This window comes from Haliotis cracherodii, unplaced genomic scaffold (assembly GCF_022045235.1).
Source record: "Haliotis cracherodii isolate W230 unplaced genomic scaffold, xgHalCrac1.p SCAF_1, whole genome shotgun sequence".
NCBI lineage: Eukaryota > Metazoa > Mollusca > Gastropoda > Lepetellida > Haliotidae > Haliotis > Haliotis cracherodii.
This window is the reverse complement of record NW_027266264.1, coordinates 75,944,170-75,964,480: the sequence shown is the minus strand read 5'-3', so window position 1 is coordinate 75,964,480 and position 20,311 is coordinate 75,944,170. Positions and strand designations below refer to the sequence as shown.

Here is a 20,311-nt window from a genome sequence, read left to right as displayed (position 1 = left end):
CTGTTCGTTGTGAGCGTGTTCGTTATAAACGTAATACTGTATATTGATATATGCAAGAGTGTCAGAATGATTCAAACAGATGCACATTGCCTTCTACTTTTTTCTTATATTAAGAGCTAAGTAATAAGTGTCAAAGTATATATATATATATATATATATATATATATATATATATATAGTAGACATATATATGTCTTTAGACACTGAGAATGCATCAAGTCAAATTCAAATTAATCTGATTGTATAAAAGTGTTTCACCATTTTGTCTCCACTCTGTATTTTTAACAGATGACGATCTGATAACACTCTATCTCAATTAACTGTAGCTACAAAGTACAAGCGTTTAATCATCCCAACGACTGTCCAGAGCCTTATTACTAAGTCACTCGGAGTTGTCTCCCATGCCATTCTTCCACCCAAGCTTCTTCCGAGCGTGTGACACCTTCGTTACACTCTCGGTAGGACAGAGAGCTCCGCGAACGGGATATCGCTGTGATGAGCTTGTCTTCAACCGTTCCACATCATGGGCAATAATGGTCTACATTACCGGTCAAGATTATTGTTTTATGCATAAATTTATGTTTCACAATAAAATATCACGTTCTTTCAAACCATTTAAAAGCAATACCTTGAGAATTCTCTCCTTACAAGCCAGTGGAGCGCCTTCGTGGTCTTGTTGAAGACCGTCCGCCCGGTGAGCGAAAGCTTGGGGTTTCGATCCCCGGCTGCGTCATACCAAAAGACGTTAAAAGTTTGTTCTTGATGTTACCCTACCTGACGCTCGGCATTAAGGCGCCGCTAAAACAAGAACTGGTCGGCTCGGAGTCAGTACACTGTGTCAGCGGCATTAATCCGGACTAGTACAAGCAAGCAGCCCCCCCCCCCCCCCCCCCCCCCCCCCCCCCCCTCCACCACACACACACACACACGTCCCTGTATAAGTGCAATAATCTTGGACGCGACGTTAAACCCCATTTCAAGCCTGCGATAGGGGAGCTTGGGTGCAAGTCGTCGTAAGGATGTTTCGACTTTTAGATATAATTAATATTAAACTATAAAGAAAAACATTGTTCTATATAGTTGTAAGTAGGATGGTGTACATGTATTGTTTGTCGATAACGTGCCAGTGAGCACTGCACCCCGGGCTGCAACCGAGGATCTAGTGGCTAGACAGACCAGACAGCCGAGTTGCGACTGATACTATATTCAACTCACTACCTGTGTGTCCCAGTGACGCAGCTGTTATACAACTGCAGCGTGTCTCGCAATGTTATCACAGCAGCTGGTATATATACCTGTGTATAAGATTAATTAATTCATCTTCAATCTGAATTTTAACCATAAACTAAACAAACAGGGCTTTCGTAAACTTCAGAATTTTATTGTAATCTATTGATGTACAAACAATTAATATTTTAAATGCATTGACTGTATGTAAACTAACCCTGGTCATGTATTGTATCTCTGGCCCTCTCCACTGATATAATCCTCTCAACATCTGAACTTACTGCCCGAATGACCGTCAGTGGTCTGGGGTGCAGGCTTCAAACCTGTAGCTGACTGACGTCAGAGTGGTTCAATTCCACCTTTCGGGCGAACTTTTGAGAAATATTTCTCTGAAAGGCTTTTAAGAGATGATCTGCGTTGACAAAGGCTATACATTCTAAATCCCAGACATACTCTCTACTATATATATATATATATATATATATCATAGTGTATCATATGAATGTATATCATAGATTTTTATTTCGATAACTATTTGAGAAAATGTGCAAAATGAAGAAACACTGACGAGAGTCGAGAGTAGGGCGGAACCGAAGCGGGCAGCAAGGTGTTGAACATGTCTGGCTATGTCGAACAGTCACATCACACGTGTACCCAACATATGGCGTGTGCGTCGATATTTACTATATCTACATTCCAACACTAAAATATCGTGAACTCTTTGCAGAGTTACACGGGTAACTGTGAACTATCTGATCAACATTTCAGTGTAGTGGTAGCCAAGTAGTTAAAGCGTTGACCTGCCGCGCCCAATACCTAATTCGATTCCCCAGGTGGCTGCAATGTATGGAGCCCATTAGTTGTGTCGTCTACCGTGACAGGTTTGAATAATGCTCACAGCGCCTGAACTCAACCTATTCATGGGAGAGCCTGGCATGATTGCAACGCACTCATATGATATCATTTGTATATGCTAAAAATGGATGCTGATTACTAGCTGTGAAATATGAAGCACTTACAGATTCAGATCATTTCGGTTGTTTTGTCATGTGGGAAGCGACTTGGGGAATCATCCTATGGTGTTACCGAGATGAGGTAGACATTGTGACAGCAGATGTCAACAATACATCTCTGCATATTATACACATCTGTATATTATATGAGATGAGAGATACTTTTATATTGTTATGTTATGGGATGTCAAAGGCCTATGATTTGTTTAGTTTGTTTACTTTAGTTGGTAACTAATCATTGCAGAAATACACAAGGGCGACATGAACATATCGCGATCAAACGTCCTTAAAATCCTTCTATCCTTCCTTTCCCCCCAAACCAGTGGGTAAATTGAAGACTGCCGTGCATAAGGGGACATAACTCCGGTGTACCTCATGGTTACCGTTACCATTTGCACTGTGTCTTGTCAACAGTTAATCAATACATCAATACCTAACACTGACACATAGCATCCAACCCCGCAAAAAACACAACAAACAAACAAACAAATAACAAACAAACAAACAAAAACACAAAAAGACGAATGAAATTTGATCTACACAGAATACGACCCCACACAGATCTACGACTAAGCGAAGACACTCCACATGTATACAGCTATGTCGTTTTGATCTCCGACATGGTAGCTGTATACGTTATAGGTGTAAATTCCAGAGTCTCGTCAAAATTTATTCGTCTTGTTTGTTACTTAAGTAGCAACACACGTCCCGGCAAACGGATTGTACGTGATAAAACACATTTGCTTCAGCACATAGCGGTGAACAGTCAACTTGACTGTGATATGGCGCGGTGATAACCACCCCGCATATCAGCCCACTCACGTCTCCGAGTGACGGCAAGATTTCTCCCATCAGGGACCCACATTGTCGTGTAGCCCCAACACCTCCGTAGCTGTATCATTATATCGGTGTTTAATCCAGACATCAGCATGGATGTGTTCGAGTGACGCCAGGATTTCTCCCACAATGCATACACATATATCAACGGGTATCTCGAACATGTTTGTAAAGCATAGTAGCGTTATATCGAGAGCCTGTTTCGCTTACGCCGGTAGGCTTTTTCGTATTGATCTGATTCTAAAAACCTTTTTTTAGATAGGCCTATGCAGGGATCTCATCAACTAAAACAGCTTTTGTACTTCTTAGTCCAACCTTCTGCACCAAGGGAGATGTGGTTCTTTTATCGGTTTGTGGTGGTGGTGGTGGTGGTGTGTGTGTGTGTGTGTGTGTGTGTGTGTGTGTGTGTGTGTGTGTGTGTGTGTGTGTGTGTGTGTGTGTGTGTGTGTGTGTGCGTGCGCTTGCTTGTGTGTATGTGTGTGTGTGTGTGCGTGCGTGCATGTGTATGCGTGCGTATGTGTGAGGGGTTGGTGCGCGCGTGTGTGTGTGCGTGCGTATGTGTGCATGCGTGCGTACGTGCGTGTGTGTGTGTTTTTACAACACATTGGTGAAATATATTGAATATATAATAAATATTCACATAGTTTATACAAATATTTTTATCATGTATGTTTGTTTGTTTGTTTTTTAACGCCGCTCTCAGCAATATTCCAGCTATATGACGGCGGTCTGTAAAATAATCGAGTCTGGACCACACAATCCAGTGATTGACATCGTGCGCATCGATCCACGCATTGAGATCTATGACATGCATCAACCAAGTCAGCGAGCCTGACCACCAGATCCCGTTAGTCGCCTCTTACGACAAGCATATATCATGTATGTATCTGTTCCTGATGCACGTGTGACATGTATTAAAGTCACTGTTGTGTTCATGTTTTGCTGACATTCTATACATTTTGTATACATATTCATATGAAAGAGGTAAATATAACATTCTCGTAAATAATTATTATAATAAAATACAAAAATATATAAGAGCACCATTAAATTATGACCTGTTTAGATAATTTACCTGTTACCATGGTAATAACAACATTTTGTATCTTACTTAATGATGATATCGTGATTAACAGCGGCCTTTTGTTTTCCTATAGTCAGCAAAACGTACGTTGCTAGGCAACAGAGTGTTCACAATCTATCTCCAATCTTACTGGGTTTTTTTCCATGCCCACCTCATATCCATGCGTTATTTCTATGCGTTTCACAATATTGTGGTTCTCTGTGATTTGTTTTATGTGGAGAATAATGTTTATAGAAAGAAACACTGGATTAGCTATGCCCTGGAACAGATTAGTTCACAGCGATTGTCTGTCGGTAATAAGCAACTAGTAACATGATCAAGTCTTTGAATGCCATTTAGAAGTGATACACATAAGGATGAGAGTGAGTATGGTTTTACGCCGCTTTTAGCAATATTCCAGCAATATCACGGCGGGGGACACCAGAAATGGGCTTCACACATTGTACCCATGTCGGGAATCGAACCCGGGTCATCGGCGTGACGAGCGAACGCTTTAACCATTATGCTACCCGACCGCCCCAAAAGGAAGAGAATCTATAAAGAAGTAAGCATATATTCCGAAACGTTTTGTTTCCTCATAATAAGGTGAGTGAGTGAGTGAGTGAGGTTTTACGCCTCTCTTAGCAATATTCCAGCAATATCAAGGCGGGGGACACCAGAAATGGGCTTCACACATTGTACCCATGTCGGGAATCGAACCCGGGTCTTCGGCGTGACGAGCTAACGCTTTAACCACTAGGCTACCCTCATAAATTCTCTCCCTTAGTAACATGATGTTTTGTACATGTATCTTTGTTGTATGTATTTTGCGGTATTGCTGTGTTTGTCTGCCTTACAGCTGCACACTGCAGTCGCCATCTTGTGACTTAATGTCGGTACACACGCGCAGGCACTGAAGCGGCCGTGGGTTCGAATGCAAGTTTAGGTTGCATTGCGAGATGGTTAATAAAATACTGTTCAAATAGGCGTAAACCCAACTCACCCACTCACTCACGCACCAGTATGTTAATATACACAGGACTTTTGACGATTCGATAGCTGTAGTGATGTACAAAGTGCTTCGCGAAATAATTGTCACACAGTTACGTTAACCGTTGTATTTGCCATTGGGTAAAGTGCCAACGTATAACTATATGTAACTTAATCATAAAGTGAGATGTATTCAGCAATAATATCTCCACTACCCAATGCTAATTAGCTTCGCATCGTATTTGCGTTCATTTTGCACTTTAATGTTAACTAGTTTTCCCATCATTCATGCCCCCAACACCCCCACACACACACCCCACACACCCCACCCCACACACCCACACTCCACCCCCAGCTGTCTCCTGTCATGTTCTTTGTCTTTGTCTCCTCGGTGTGCATAAAGACTTCACCGTGAAGTATCCAGGTATCTTTATTTTATATCACGGTGTACATAGTGTTGCAATGCCGTTACGTGATGGCGACACTGTAGGCGTGTTTACTTACACCGATGTCGGCGATTGGGAATGTGCTGTTTGTTGAAACTGATACAGCTTGATATAAGGCTACCACACGTCATTGTGTTTACATTTCAAATATGCAGTATCAATTTCTGATGAATAAACAATACTCCAGTGGAGCAATGTAAACACGAACACTAATAGAGACTCTCCGACAATAAATACCTACACGTTTTCTTCTAACGTCTGGCGTGGAAACTTGAAACTATTACAAATAGAAATTGATTTTATGTCGTTAGGTTTACTGGGTGTATTAGGTGCGTTGGAACTAGGAACGACAGTGATTTGTGAAGAGCTGTACTTGTGAACCAGCCATGCATGACCTCATACTCTCAACATTTGTTTTGTTCTCAATTGTGTCGTTATAACCCTTTATATCTACTCAAAAAAGGATTTGTATAATTATAACGTAGCGGTCAGCGCATAATACACTGCCGTACAAAAGAACGTATACATCCATATGTGATGTGGCTAAAATGAAAAAAAACCAAGAAAATAATATTGTGTTTTGGACCCAGATTTGCAGTGTTTCAACGACTGTTTTCAGTCTAGTAACGGTTTGATAACGTTTGAATGATTTGGTCGAATTCCCTGTTTAAGTGTATACTTTCTTTTGCACATCAGTTTACAAATCCACCTGGGGCTGGAGATACGTTAACAAATATTGGTGTCAATAATTAAACAGTTTAAAGAATTGAAGTAAAGACCTTCCATCTCACTATCCAACCATTCTATGGAGAGCATTCCATGAACCATTGCTTCATATTTACCTGACGTAAAGTCAGATACAATAATGTGGCAAGGAATGATACATTCAAGTCAATAACATTGACCTGAAAAAGAATACAAAAATAATTGGATAAATATTATTAAATAACTGCTTGAGACGCCCAACGCTAACACCGTATTCGTGCGTGCGTGATTCCCGTGCAGCCTTTCGAGTTGAGTTGATTGGTTCAACTGTGTCATATGGCCCTGTAACGCAAAGGTAGCATTATGCAGATGACGAACAGGTCTGGTTGTTGATGAGTGAGTGAGTGAGTGAGTTGGGTTTAACGCCGCTTTTAACTGTATTCCAGTCATATCGCGGAGTGTCAGCTTAATGTGGGAGGAAAGCCCGAAGTGATGCAGGCCTCAGACGTTTACCACTTCGGTGAAACCCACGAGCACGGATATGGTGCTGACAAACCTAGAAACATGATTGGGGCGAACCGGCATTCGAACCCGCAATCATAGGTTCCTGGCGTGCCCAAGGGACGCAACTCTGCACAGCGAATCGCGGCTCCTTAGACGACTGGGCCACCCGTGCCCGCGGTTGTTGATGAAATAAAGTGATAGCAGATTTTTTATTCATACAGCGATTTTCTTTAAATGTGTGACTGTTTAATAATCTCATACCGACTTTGACTGGAGTAGGTCCAATAGTTTTTTCAGATATTGTAGTAAACGTCGGTACCTATCACTTACTTCCAGACTATACAATTAGTGACTTTCTGACTTGTACACTTTCTTCAAAGGTATCATCATATCGCGTAAGATCCCGTTATTACCTGGAGTTATTTGATGACAAGTGTTTGTTGCAACATGTGCTGAAAGAAACGCTTCCTCGCCACGGCAGCAGGGTAATTAGAGTGTTGGTACCCTGGGGTAGCGGTCAGAGTCAGCGACATTCACATGTCCGCAGCTAATAACAGAATGTATTTGCAAGGACAAACAAGGTTTTTGTCAAAGCACGTTGGAATTCTTGCTTGATTATTACTAATCTCTGTTTGGCACGACAAACTAATGTCCTGTACACTCGGTTTAGACCACATCTTTTTTACTGTTAAATATGCATAATTGTAAGTCAATATCTTTAAGTGTCATTTTAGCTGGCGTATCAATAAAGATACTTGCTTGTCAGTTATGAAGTATTTTTTTGCGTTTATCTGGCCAGAAATAACTACTTGTTCGTTATACCTGCGTGTGGCGCTTTTGCATTATTCCGGCAATATGATGGTTGGGCATACCGAGAATGGCCTTCGATTGTTTTTACAGACCACCGTCGTATGACAGGAGTACTGCTGTGCGACGTTAGGCAACAAACAAACAAACACACACTAACTTCTTTATGCAAAATGTGTGTAGCGCTGGTAACTATCGGGCATGTTTACCCTTTTCGCGAACACCTGGGTCCACTTGCACAAAGCGATCTTAGCGCTAAGATGATCGTAACTCCAATACTTTAATATAGGCTTACAATAGTCGTAGCGCTAAGATCGCTTTGTGCAAGTGGGCCCTGGTTTCTTCACTTTTTCGGACGATACTCGAGACTGATTATTCCCTGGCTTTGACATTTTTTTTACTAACATCTTGTCCCTGAAATGAACATATTTTACAGAAAGAAAAAAAAGTTGTTAAATTATAAAACTTATAAAATATGATAAAAAGGAGCCCAGAGACTTTCTTCATTTTCAGATACTGCAGTAATTCACGTTTCATGTAAAAAAGTGGTTAATTTTTAGTATTCTAAGACAATCGAAATCCAATCAAACTTTTCTTCTCAGTGGAACATATATTGACATTATTTCGGTACTAGAACCACGAACAGACACGACCTGGGTCTGTTCGACCTTTCCGGGTAAAATGTGGGCATTGCAATAACAGTTAACGTTGCATCTGAGGGAAGATCGATGTGATCTGTCTCCGGTGATTATGTAGAAGATGCTTTGATCCCCTAGACGGATGGAGCAGACGGGAGAGGTGCGCATTATAAATAACAGCAACAAAACCCTTTCAATATTCATAAGAACACACACGAGTGGACCATTGAGGTATCCTAATTCCTGAAGAGTTGTGTCCCTTAGCCTTACTAGGATCCGCTGATCCCTGGTTCGAATCCCATACCAGTGCTCGAGCTGGGTTCCTCGGCTGTGTCAGGATCCTCTTATCGTGGGTTCGAATCGCGTTTCTGGTTTGCCAGCACAAAACGCGTGGTCGTGGGTTTTGCCAAAGTCGTTAACTAACTCACATGATACAATACTATCGACAAGGAAGAGTTTTCGTCCTACACTGTTTGAAGGTGTAGACATTCGACTGACTGAAAGAAGTCGAATTTTAATGGTCAACAACTAAAGGCAGAATCAAGGCGTTACGGGAAAGGACAAGCCGATGATGTCGCCCTGACAATGTCAATCCAACACCACCTAACCGCCAGCAAAGACAACACCTTCACTCCGTTTCGCGGTTGCCAATAGAAACATGTATGTATTGTCTTGTACAAACACCGACAGCCGAGACGTCTTCTCCAACACCAGACAATAACGACAACATCTATTGTGTAGGAGAATCGCCCAAGTAGCCTCGGGCTGTATAGCAAGAAATGCCTTGCCTTATATTCCGTTTTCATGTTGTAAAGTGTCTTTTGCTGTTACTAGTGTAAGCGCGATATATTCTTATTATGTAGAATCCATTCTTATCACTGGCATATCGGGATGTGATCAGGCCCATGGCAAGATGTAAATATGTCCTCATCAAACAATGTTTAGATATTTACAATGTAACAATTATTTACATTGGTTTGGCAGTGGTTCGGGGCTCTCTTGATGACGAGCGAACGCTTTTAACAACTAGACCACCTTACCTTCACAGTAGGACAATTGTCAGGTTTACCAGCCTTGCATTATGTGGGTATTCCTAGGGAGCAGAATAGTTTCACTAATTTCTGGCTATGTTCATGTATAAACATCGAAGTAGAGTACAAAAAACTGCCATTTTTTACAGAGGTGTGTTCTTTGTGTGTACATTTTAACGTTCATCGATTTGTGATCATTAACGATGTACTAGTTCCCAGGCATTGGAGGGGGCGCGTGTTTTTTATCTAACACCACACTATTTAAAATTCGGAGGCACGGGTGTCCCAGTCGTCTAAGGCGCCGCGATTCGCTGTGCAGAGTTGCGTCTCTTGGGCACGCCAGAAACCTATGATTGTGGGTTCGAATCCCGGTTCGCCCCGATTATGTTTCTAGGTTTGTCAGCACCATAGCCGTGCTCGTGGGTTTCACCGAAGTGGTAAACGTCTGAGACCTGCATCACTTCGGGCGTTCCGCCCACATTAACCTGACTCGCCGTGATATAACTGGAATACTGTTAAAAGCGGCGTTAAACACAACTCACTCACTCACACTATTTAAATTTCAGTTTAATGTGCCTTCCCCGACGACATGGGAATACTAATTACCGGTTTGTCTGGCCACTGCTCGACTATTTACAGGCGGCCATCATAATTATGTACTGGAGGGGAAAAGAAAAATGCCCTTGAAAATTGGATTTTACCAACAAATTACAAACGTTAGAAGGCTTAAACAGTCCAACCGAAACACTGCAAAGCTTAGGCCCGACACATCTGCAGTTTGTAGGTGAGGAGAGGTGAAATGAGATTGAAGAATATTGCACTTTTGTGCATGCTCGTGATCGAACCACCGACCTTCCGAATGGTCACTCAACAAGTGGTCTGTGCACATTCACCTGGGCAAGTGTTGACATCCCGACAAAATAACGTCTCAGGTGCACATCGCGGCTATATCTGTACGCTACGGCTATCTTCATGTGCAGCACCTTCGGCGCAAATAGTTCGTTTGTCATTTGGTTTGGTGATTTGGTTTGTGTTTCCAGAAATCATTAATGTGTGTGTTTGTCAGAGTAATAGACTGTTTTGTGTGGCTGGCGTCAATGTATGGTCAGGAAATAATGATATGAAGGTGTGTATTGTTCCTGTGTGAGCACCGGATAATCCGGATGCACGAGTGAAAAAAGTTGTTTGAAGAGCTGGCTGACAGTCATCATGACATTAATGATTGAATTAATTGCGCCGTATGCGCCGAGCTATGTAAATATATAATCCAATCACCATGGCGGCGACGTGTAACCGTGCACGTGCACTTTAATATTCCCTAGGCAAGGGAGTTAACTGACTACACAAGTCCAGTTTCCACCCTTGCCGAACTATGCTGGGATTTCTTTTGCATTTGCTTCAAACGAAATGGCGGCGCCCAGTCAAGACGATCCTGATCGATAAACCAGATCTATGCTGAAAAAACGGGTCTTACCTCGCGAAGTGCATCAAATCCTTTGAGCACCTTTATTAAAAACACAAAAAGATTCGAAAAGAATCAGTCGACGCCCATTTGACAGTATATATGTTTTGCATGTGTTGCAGTCGACGGAAATTTACAGGTTGAAATCCATGTTGTTTACGAACCGGATATCGACTTCGTTAAGCGATTTTGACTGGACTAGCAAAGACTCATTTGTTCAGCCAAAATATAACTCCGGAATTCAAGCCTTGTTGGGCAAGGGTGGAAACTGGACTTTTACATTCATTAAACTCCCTTGCTTCGGGAAGACCATGGACTTTAGAACACGGTTCACTATCACGTAGTGTGCGGGGCGGTCGGGTAGCCTAGTGGTTAAAGCGTTCGCTCGTCACGCAGAGGACCCGGGTTCGATTCCCGACATGGGTACAGTGTGTGAAGCCCATTTCTGGTGTCCCCCGCCGTGATATTGCTGGAATATTGCCAAAAGCGACGTAAAACCATACTCACTCACTCACTCCACGTGGTGTGCAAGGGCAGTATCAAATAGTTCACACTTTAGAGAGTGCTTACTTAGAACACAGATCTTTAATCTCTCCTGGTATCCCACATGGGATAAATAAGTATGCGATTGTGTAAATATTTTTCTTTTTGTTTAGCAAAAATCGAGCGACAGCTTTACCACTAAACTGTCCACCCACCGAACAAGTAAAGCTGCCATATTTCCAAAAGCGTCGTAATACCGAGCCAGTTTATTAGAATGGGTGACTCCTTTCTGCATTTAATTAGTTTGTTCATTAAATTGTTTGGTTTTTAAAAATTATTTTATGGGTATTATATATTCAATCATTCATTTACAGTAAACTACGGTTATAACGAACAAATTGGGACCACACATTGTAGATCGTTACAACCGTAGTTCGTTATAGGCACATATGTAGCCTATATACATCAAATGGACGGGACCCAAAAACAGTTTGTAATATCCGTCAGTTCGGTATAAGCGTGTTCGTTAAAAACGTAGTTTACTGTATTTCGTTTTGTGTGCCAGTTTTCATTTAGTCAGGAATCAATATCAGTGGAGTCAGGATATCTTTCTGACTCTCTGAATCTTATATTCATTTGGGTCGAACAGGTTTACTTATTCATTATTCTGTGCAGAGTTGCTTCCCATTTCCACACCAGGATCTGTTGGTCGTAGTTTCGAACCTCAGATTCGTCATGATTATGTCATTTTGATGTTCAGTTGGCTCTCACTATGACCGTGCTGAATGCTTCACAACGGTGGAAAACGACTAAAACCATCGTTTTTCTTGTAACATTTTGTGTGATATGTTGTGATATAAGGCCACACAAAAATGTTTCTCTTCAATTTCAGATTATAAAAATGACAAGTTGACCAGGCATTTTGTTTCTCTGTTTTTACCACATCTTTGTGTACATGGTCTCACTGACAACACCGCGGTTGCGGGATAATGACGTCATTAATTGATGAAAAACCTTCATATTAACACTATGGTGATAAATATACATAATATTTTTGAAAGGAAATGGATATCGTGAAAACTGTTTACAAACCATTAATTCAAGAACCCTTATCTACAATACCGTATTCAATATTATGTTTGGGAAATAGCTTACTAATTGGGCATTCACTTTACTGAAAATGTGTCTCTATCCTGACAATCGCGGCTGTTTCCATGGTAACAGCATCTGTGTTGATACCAGCGACAATGGAACTACGTGTAGATAACGAGTGTCATCCCGTGACTGACAAACCACACACTCATAATGGTGGTTTAATGCTGCCAAACAATGACTGGCGCCATAGAGACAGGGCCGTGCTGCCAGTCATTAGATGTGATTGTGCAAGATATCGATGTTAGATAACACGAAGGATGGGCTATAAGGCTTCTGGACGTATACTGACCATATGTAGAGCATATTCAGGTCCGCGGGGGATTCAGACGTTCGGACGTGTGACGCCGCTATGTCCCCCGTCTGGAAGACCATACTTACGTTAGTTTGTGATTCGAATTCATCCCTAACGAAGACCAAATGCGATAATTGATTAAAGCACTTTAAAGCAGAGTACGCTGCCCATACAACTAACAACGTTTAAGTAACTTATTCCTGTACAAAACGTCGAATGTATTGCTTATTTGCTTGTTTGTTTGACTGAGTCTGGACCAGACAATCCAGTGATTGGTATCATGAGCATCGATCAACGCAATTGGGATACGATGACATGCATCAAACCAAGTCAGTGAGCCTGACCACCCGACCCCATTAGTCGCCTCTTACAACAAGCATAGTCACCATTTACGGCAAGCAAGAGTGGCTGAAGACCTATTCTACCCCGGATCTTCACGGTTCGTCGAATGTATTGGAAATATAGTGAGTGAGTTGGGCTTGACGCTGCCTTAAACAGTGAACGTCATATCACGGCGTGCCATTTTAATGTTAGTCTCACAGTCCCTGAACCATATTATTTTCCCTTCAGTCCAGCCATTTTTGTAAATTGCAAAAGCTCCACATGAAGTAAGTCTAGATTTTACTCAGGTTCAGGTTTTGAATCGCCCATGTCGCTGGGGCTCCTTTTCAAATTAAATGGAGTTGTTGGATTCTTTCAAAATTACGAAATGACATATTTTCAGAGACTAAGCGTCCTGGAAATACGTAAACTAAACATGCATATGCAGGTCATCCAATTAAATTTGTATACAAAACAGACACTTTGTTAAAAACTAATCAATGTCACTTATCAATGGAAGGAATTAAGAACCGAACGATAATTGCGTATCGTGATTGATTTTTTTATCCACGTAATAAACCGTAAATAATGAATGGCGGACGACACCTGGTGCACAAAACTTCACCTCCTGTCTTTGAACACAACATAAATACCTGCAGTAATTGCCTGTCGTCAGGCGATTTGTTCCTGTAGCGTCAGCGTGGGAAATATAATGACAACAATTATGTGCTCTCAATTATGTGCTGTTTCTTGTCGTTAGTATTCCCCAAATGGACTAATCTTACCGCCAACATTACCACACGGCCCCAGCTGAAATGTGAGAAATACTCTCCACAACACCATAATACATACAGATGTATATCGATAGTTCTCAGTGATAGGTCATGTGTACCTCGTTCTTGAAGGTTCGGGGGGCACGGATGGCCCAGTCGTCTAAGGCGCCGCGATTTGCTGTGCAGAGTTGCGTCTTTTGGACACGCCAGAAACCTATGATTGTGGGTTCGAATCCCGTTCGCCCCGATTATGTTTCTAGGTTTGTTAGCACCATACCCGTGCTCGTGGGTTTCACCGAAGTTGTAAACGTCTGAGACCTGTATCACTTCGGGCTTTCCTCCCACATTAAGCTGACACGCCGTGATATAACTGGAATACTGTTAAAAGCGGCGTTAAACCCAACTCACTCACTAACTCACTCTTGAAGGTTCGGCTGCTGTTCCTCCGTTACCTTGACATATACGCTAGTCATACTAATTGAAGTACTCATGGAATTTGGCCGTGCCCTGCAAAGCATTCGTAACGAAAAGCTATCTTAAAAACGGTTATTTTATCGATTCAACAAGTTTTCGAACCAATGATGACTGTCAGCCAGCTCTTCAAACAACTTTTTTCACTCGTGCATCCGGATTATCCGGTGCTCACACAGGAACAATACACACCTTCATATCATTATTTCCTGACCATACATTGACGCCAGCCACACAAAACAGTCTAGAGTTCTAATGAGGTATAGACTTTCGCTAGTCGCAATAAGCAGATCTAATTGTAGAAACCGACCTTGATTTGCAAAGGGTTCCTAGCGTCCATGTTTTAGTACTGTATTATTAACTGTGGTTTTCGCTAATATTGTCTATTCTTGTCCGCAAGTTTGTTTCTTTGTTTGTTGTTTAACGCCATATTCAGCAGACAATTCAGTGATTGATATTATGAGCATCGATCAACGCAATTGGGATACGATGACATGCATCAACCACGTCAGCGAGCCTGACCACCCGATCCCATTAGTCGCCTTTTACGGCAAGAATGGGTTGCGGAAGACCTATTCTACCCCAGATCTCCATGGGTCTATTGTCTATTGAGTCAGATGTGGTTTCATTTATGTGGTTGGGGTTTCGGGCGGGCAAAGATGATGTCTAATAATGAAACATCAAAAATTTGTTATTTGATGGTGATGTATTTTGTTTTGGACCCCACGTGTGCAGTGTTTTGCGACTGTTTTCAGCCTGGTAACGTTTTGTTAACGTTTGTAATTATTTTTTCAAATCAAATGTACAAGTATATACAAGGCTTTCTTTTGCCTGTCAGTTCAACCTGTTGGGTAGCCTAGTGGCTACAACGTTCGTTTCTCATGCCCTCTATGGGTATTGTATTTATGTTATTTCTGTCAGATGTTGATTCTGCATTATGTTTTTAAAAACAAATGTATCGTCCGAGTTATGTATATAAACGCTCGGAATCTGTGAGTGAGTGAGCGAGTGAGTGAGTGAGTGAGTGAGTGAGTGAGTGAGTGAGTGAGTGAGTGATTTTAACAATATTTCAGCAACATCGCGGCTGGAAAATCGAACCCGGGCCCTCATGGCGACAAGCGAACGCTATAACCACCAGGCTACCCCTTTGCTCCGCGATCACAAGATGGTTTGATAAGCAGAAATACTCCAGTTATTTTACTGTTGCAAACTTTACTAACAATATACATATATCTTGTTCTCAAAATACTCTTAGAACATATAAATAGCATGTTGAAAAAAACAACGCAGTAACTTTATCGGCGTTTTTCTGACGGAAGGGTCCTGCTGCAAGGGAGTTGCTTGTTGACCAATCAATCATGTCATTTTGGAAATAATAATAATAATAATAATAATCTATGGAATAGGCCCCTATACAGCCTCAGACGTATCCAGGCCAACAAACCTGATCTTGTCCTTTTTGATAAATTCAATGAAATCATTTATATTATTGAAATTTCTGTCCTTTTTGACACTAATGTGATTGACAAGAATCAGGAAAAACATCGCAAATATGCAAACCTCGCTTTCGAAATGTCACGCTAGCATCTCAAGTACCAAGTTGTCCGACTCCCCATTGTTCTCGATGCCTTAGGTTTGGTACCTCCCAATCTGTTGACTGACATTGGGAGAGTACCCGGGTTTGCTACCAGGAATACAGCCCTTCTGACAAATGTGGATAATGCAGAAGGATGCAGTGATGGGGAGTCTTCACGTTCTCCGAGAAGTTCTGCTTGGGTTTGACTAGGCAGCGCTTCCCATTCGCTGTCTGGGCTGCGTGTAGAGGGGACATGGGCCCTGAGCTGATGATGAGCCTAACCAGCCTGACTGTGCCAGGATCACCCAAAACCCTCTTTGCTGCATTTTTAATGTTAATCTGTACATAATAAAAATAATAATAATAATATTAATAATGATAATATGTAGAATTTTTGGTATCACCACACTGTATATTGTTTGAATATTGCTAAATATGGTATAACAAACAACTCGCTCAGTTGCGGACTGTACACGCGTGTTTTACTTTTACCATTAATCGATAGACATTTTGTATAGGTAACGTATGTTATTAAAAACTCCACATGAGAGATGGGTTCACGGCCAAAGCTTTTAGCTAATTGCATGGCAGAACCCATTACGTTTTATGTGTCACGAATGAAGTCACTGATATGGTTCACTATTCTCTGCTGAGTTGTGTTGTTTTGCGGCGCTGCACATACTATAAGTGAAGTGGGGTGAAATGGGGTTCAACGTCGCGTCCAAGATTATTGCACTTATATAGCGACGTGCATGCACGTGTGTGTGTGTGTGGCTGCTTGTACTAGTCCGGACTGATGCCAATTTTATAGTGCTAGCCCACTGAGATACCATGCCGCAGTTTAACATGAATACCTCACTCTGACACAGTATACTGACTCCGAGCCGACCAGTCCTTGTTTTAGCCCCTTAATGCCGAGCGTCAGACAGGGTAACAACAAGTACCATCTTTTAACGTCTTTTAGTATGACGCGGTCGGGCATCGAGCCCTGGACCTTTTGCTCTCCGGGCAGACGCTCTACAACAAGACCACTGAGGCGGGCCTATGCTATAAGTGTGTGAGATGGGCTTAACGCCCGTTTGTACAGTATTTCAGTAATATCACAGCGTGTGGTTGCTGACGTACTTTTCCACAATGGCGAATCCAATAAGCATGGGTATGGTGCAGACAAACCAATGAACATAATGTGTGCGAAAGTTGGATTTGAGTGGAAACCAGTTCACCGGGATGCTAACGGACGTGAATGTAACTGAACTATCTATCCCCTTCCGCTATGTCGTTATTAGGGCGGTCGGGTACCCTAGAGGTTGAAGTGTTCGCTCGTCACACCGAAGACCTGGGTTCGATTCCCGACATGGGTACAATGTGTGAAAGCCATTTCTGGTGTCCCCCGCTGTGATGTTGCTGGAATATTGCTAAGAGCGGTACAAAAATGCTCACTCACTCACTATGCCGTTGTTACCGGGTCAGAATAGATCACCAGGGCGCCATACTTGTTGCATACGACAATTTCATAGGAGATCGGGTGACCAGACTCTGCTACTGATGACATGTAATCACGCCTCTTTGACATCAATTAGTGCTTTTGCTTTCACTCACTTGTTTGATTCGAATATTTAGTCCCACTCGATATGGCTTGAATAGTACTAAAAGCGGCGTTAAACAACATTCACTCACTTAATCACTGGTGTTCCAGATGGTTTATGAACTTACGCCGCCTTTTAAATGTTTCTCCACTGTTTCGTAAGCTGGCGTAGGTAATAAATACATTATTCTTCAGACGCTAGGGCTTAGTGGGCTGTATTACTTGGAACTTATGTTTCGTATTCCCCGTACTCATTATTCTCTCATGACAAAGGTCAGCGTATCACCTCACCTACCTGCGCTGAATGTCTGTGGATGACACTGACATAAATAATGCGGCTTGGAGGGTGGCAGCGTGTCACGAGAGCGCCCGAGGAGGGCTGAAGGGTTTTTGATTAATAACGCTGGGAGGAGATCCCCCTAATCTGTTGTAACGCTCCCCCCTTAATCTGTGTAACGCTGTGATAGTGGACAACAATCACGCCGTTCCAGACCTCCACTACTCGGCATGTTGGCAATGTGCGTGGCAAAGGACGGGTGTGTTTGGTTCTGATCTTGCTATGGGTGTTTTAGGACAGGATACCAAAAGTCAAGAGGTCGTATGAGATCGTATGGGAGTGAGTGAGTTGGTTTAACTCCGCTTGGAACAGTATTCAGTTACAGCACGGCGTGTCGGCTTGATGTGGAAGATAACCCAGGACCACAGTTTCCTGGCGTGTCAGCAGCCCGTGTATTAATCCATAGACTAAAATCCTCCTCCGTCAAATACTAGATGTTATTTATTGTTTGCTGTTTGTTTGTTGTTTAACGCCGCACTCAGCAGTATTCCAGCTATATGACGGCGGTCTGTAAATAATCGAGTCTGGACCAGACAATCCAGTGACTGACATCATGAGCATTGCTCCACAGAATTGGGATCGATGAGATGCATCAACTAAGTCAGCAAGCCTGACCACACGATCCCGTTAGTCGCTCTTACAACAAGCATTGGCTGCTGAAGACCTATTCTAACCCGGATCTTCACGGGTCAGGTATTACTTAAGTAAACAGACTCTCGTTAAAATGAGGTGAGACTGACTGTAACAATAACAGTTGAGAATCTCTCACACAAGCTGGTGTCACGGGTGGCCCAGTCGTCTAAGGCGTCACTATTGGCTGTGCAGAGTGGCGTCCCTTAGGAACGCCAGAAACCTATGATTGTGGGTTCGAACCCCGGTTCCCCCTATTATGTTTCTAGGTTTGTCAGTGCCCGTGCTCATGGGTTTAACCGAAGTGGTAAATGTCTGAGACCTGCATCACTTCGGGCTTTCCTCCCACATTAAGCTGACTATATAACTGGAATACCGTTAAAAGCGGCGTTAAACCCGACTCACTCACTCACTCATGTACACAAGTAAATAAACTCTCGTTTAAATGAGGTGAGACTGACTGTCAAGATAAAAGTTGAGAATCTCTCACACAAGCTGGTGTCATTATTTCGATGTACACAAGTAAATATATTAGCCACTAGATGTCCAGGGTAAATACTAGTGGAGGAGGGGGAGTCCAGATAAGCCTCTTGTGGACTCCCTGGATATAGTCACAGCAGGGACCCCCCTCATTATTTCGTATGGTAACCACCGAGAGGTGCCAGACTACAGATCTGTTTCAATGTTATTTTTAGCGAACGGTAGATAAACGATGAGAAAAATCTTAAGGGAATTTGGTATTTTGTTTCACCTACACCTACAAAATAAAAAAAAAATAAAAATCTTTGAGTCTGATGCCATTTTTTGAATATAATTGCCTTGCCAAAACGTAGTTTCTTTTCTTCAACTGTGTGAAGCATAATTATTTTTTCAAGAATTTTCGCTAAAATCCCAGGCCCGTTGTCCCAGAATATCAAATGCTTTCTATTCGGGGTCATGGATGATGTTGGGGCGCGGATGACGGGTGGAGGGTGTGGGGTGGGGTTGGATGGGGTGTTTTAACAACGGTATGTCGAGGGTAGGAAACAAACACAACATCCACCCACTTAACCCTCGACAAGATTATTACAGAGATACCCGCGTAAACTATTGATATACATGCTCTCTGTTGTGGCGACAGATTCCTGGGAACGCGGCATGGGACTTGAGGGGCACTTGAGAACAGGGAGGTGGTCTGGCGGTAGGAGTGTTCAGTACGGGGGAAGGAGAGATTGGACATCTCGAGGGGTGCTTAGGGGTAGATACAGAGAGATGAGGGAGGTGATTACGAGAGAGGGGATCAGAGCAAATAGCGAGAGGTGATCTTGAGGTGGATGGTGAATAGGTGGGGATGGGGACAAACAAGAGCAGTTATTGAGTTTGGGGAGGTGGTTCAGGAGTCAGCTGTTTGAATACGGATTAAGTGGGGGATCAGACAATTGCATGGGGGAGCGGTTCAGGTGAAATGAAGGATGTTGAATACGGATGAGAGAAAGAGAGCATTGATTTATTGAGTATTTTGTGGTCGTACCCCATTTGTCAGATACCCAAATTGTCAGATACTCCAGTTATTGAGTAGTTTTGTTTGTTTGTTTGTTTGTTGTTTAACGCCGCACTCAGCAATATTTCAGCTATATGACGGCGGTCTGTAAATAATCGAGTCTGGACCAGACAATTCAGTGATTGACATCATGAGCATCGATCCACGCAAGTGAGATACGATGACATGCATCAACCAAGTCAGCAAGCCTGACCACCCGATCCCGTGTTGAGTAGTGATGAGGTTTACCTGTTGTTGTGATGGACCGGTCCTAATAGAACTTAATACTCTGTATAATTAAGATAAAATAAATAAATTATATTGTCAGAGATATCTGAATTTGTCACAAACATGGCAGGCTTCAGAAAGTTAAGTTTGTTACACCGCAGAGCTATGCACCAGGTGCACGTTCAACATCACCTCCACAGAAAGAACATGATTAGGTG

At 42.4% G+C, this 20,311-nt stretch overlaps 1 protein-coding gene and 1 non-coding gene across 2 annotated transcripts in view; both read left to right on the top strand.

Moving 5' to 3' along the window:
* Positions 1–20,311, top strand: part of LOC139475147 (doublecortin domain-containing protein 2C-like) — a 125,866-nt gene that overhangs the window by 32,928 nt on the left and 72,627 nt on the right. The gene's annotated exons all lie outside the window — the stretch shown is intronic.
* Positions 1,510–1,596, top strand: Trnastop-uca (transfer RNA opal suppressor (anticodon UCA)). Its single transcript has one exon. It is a non-coding gene; the product is annotated as a tRNA-Sec (tRNA).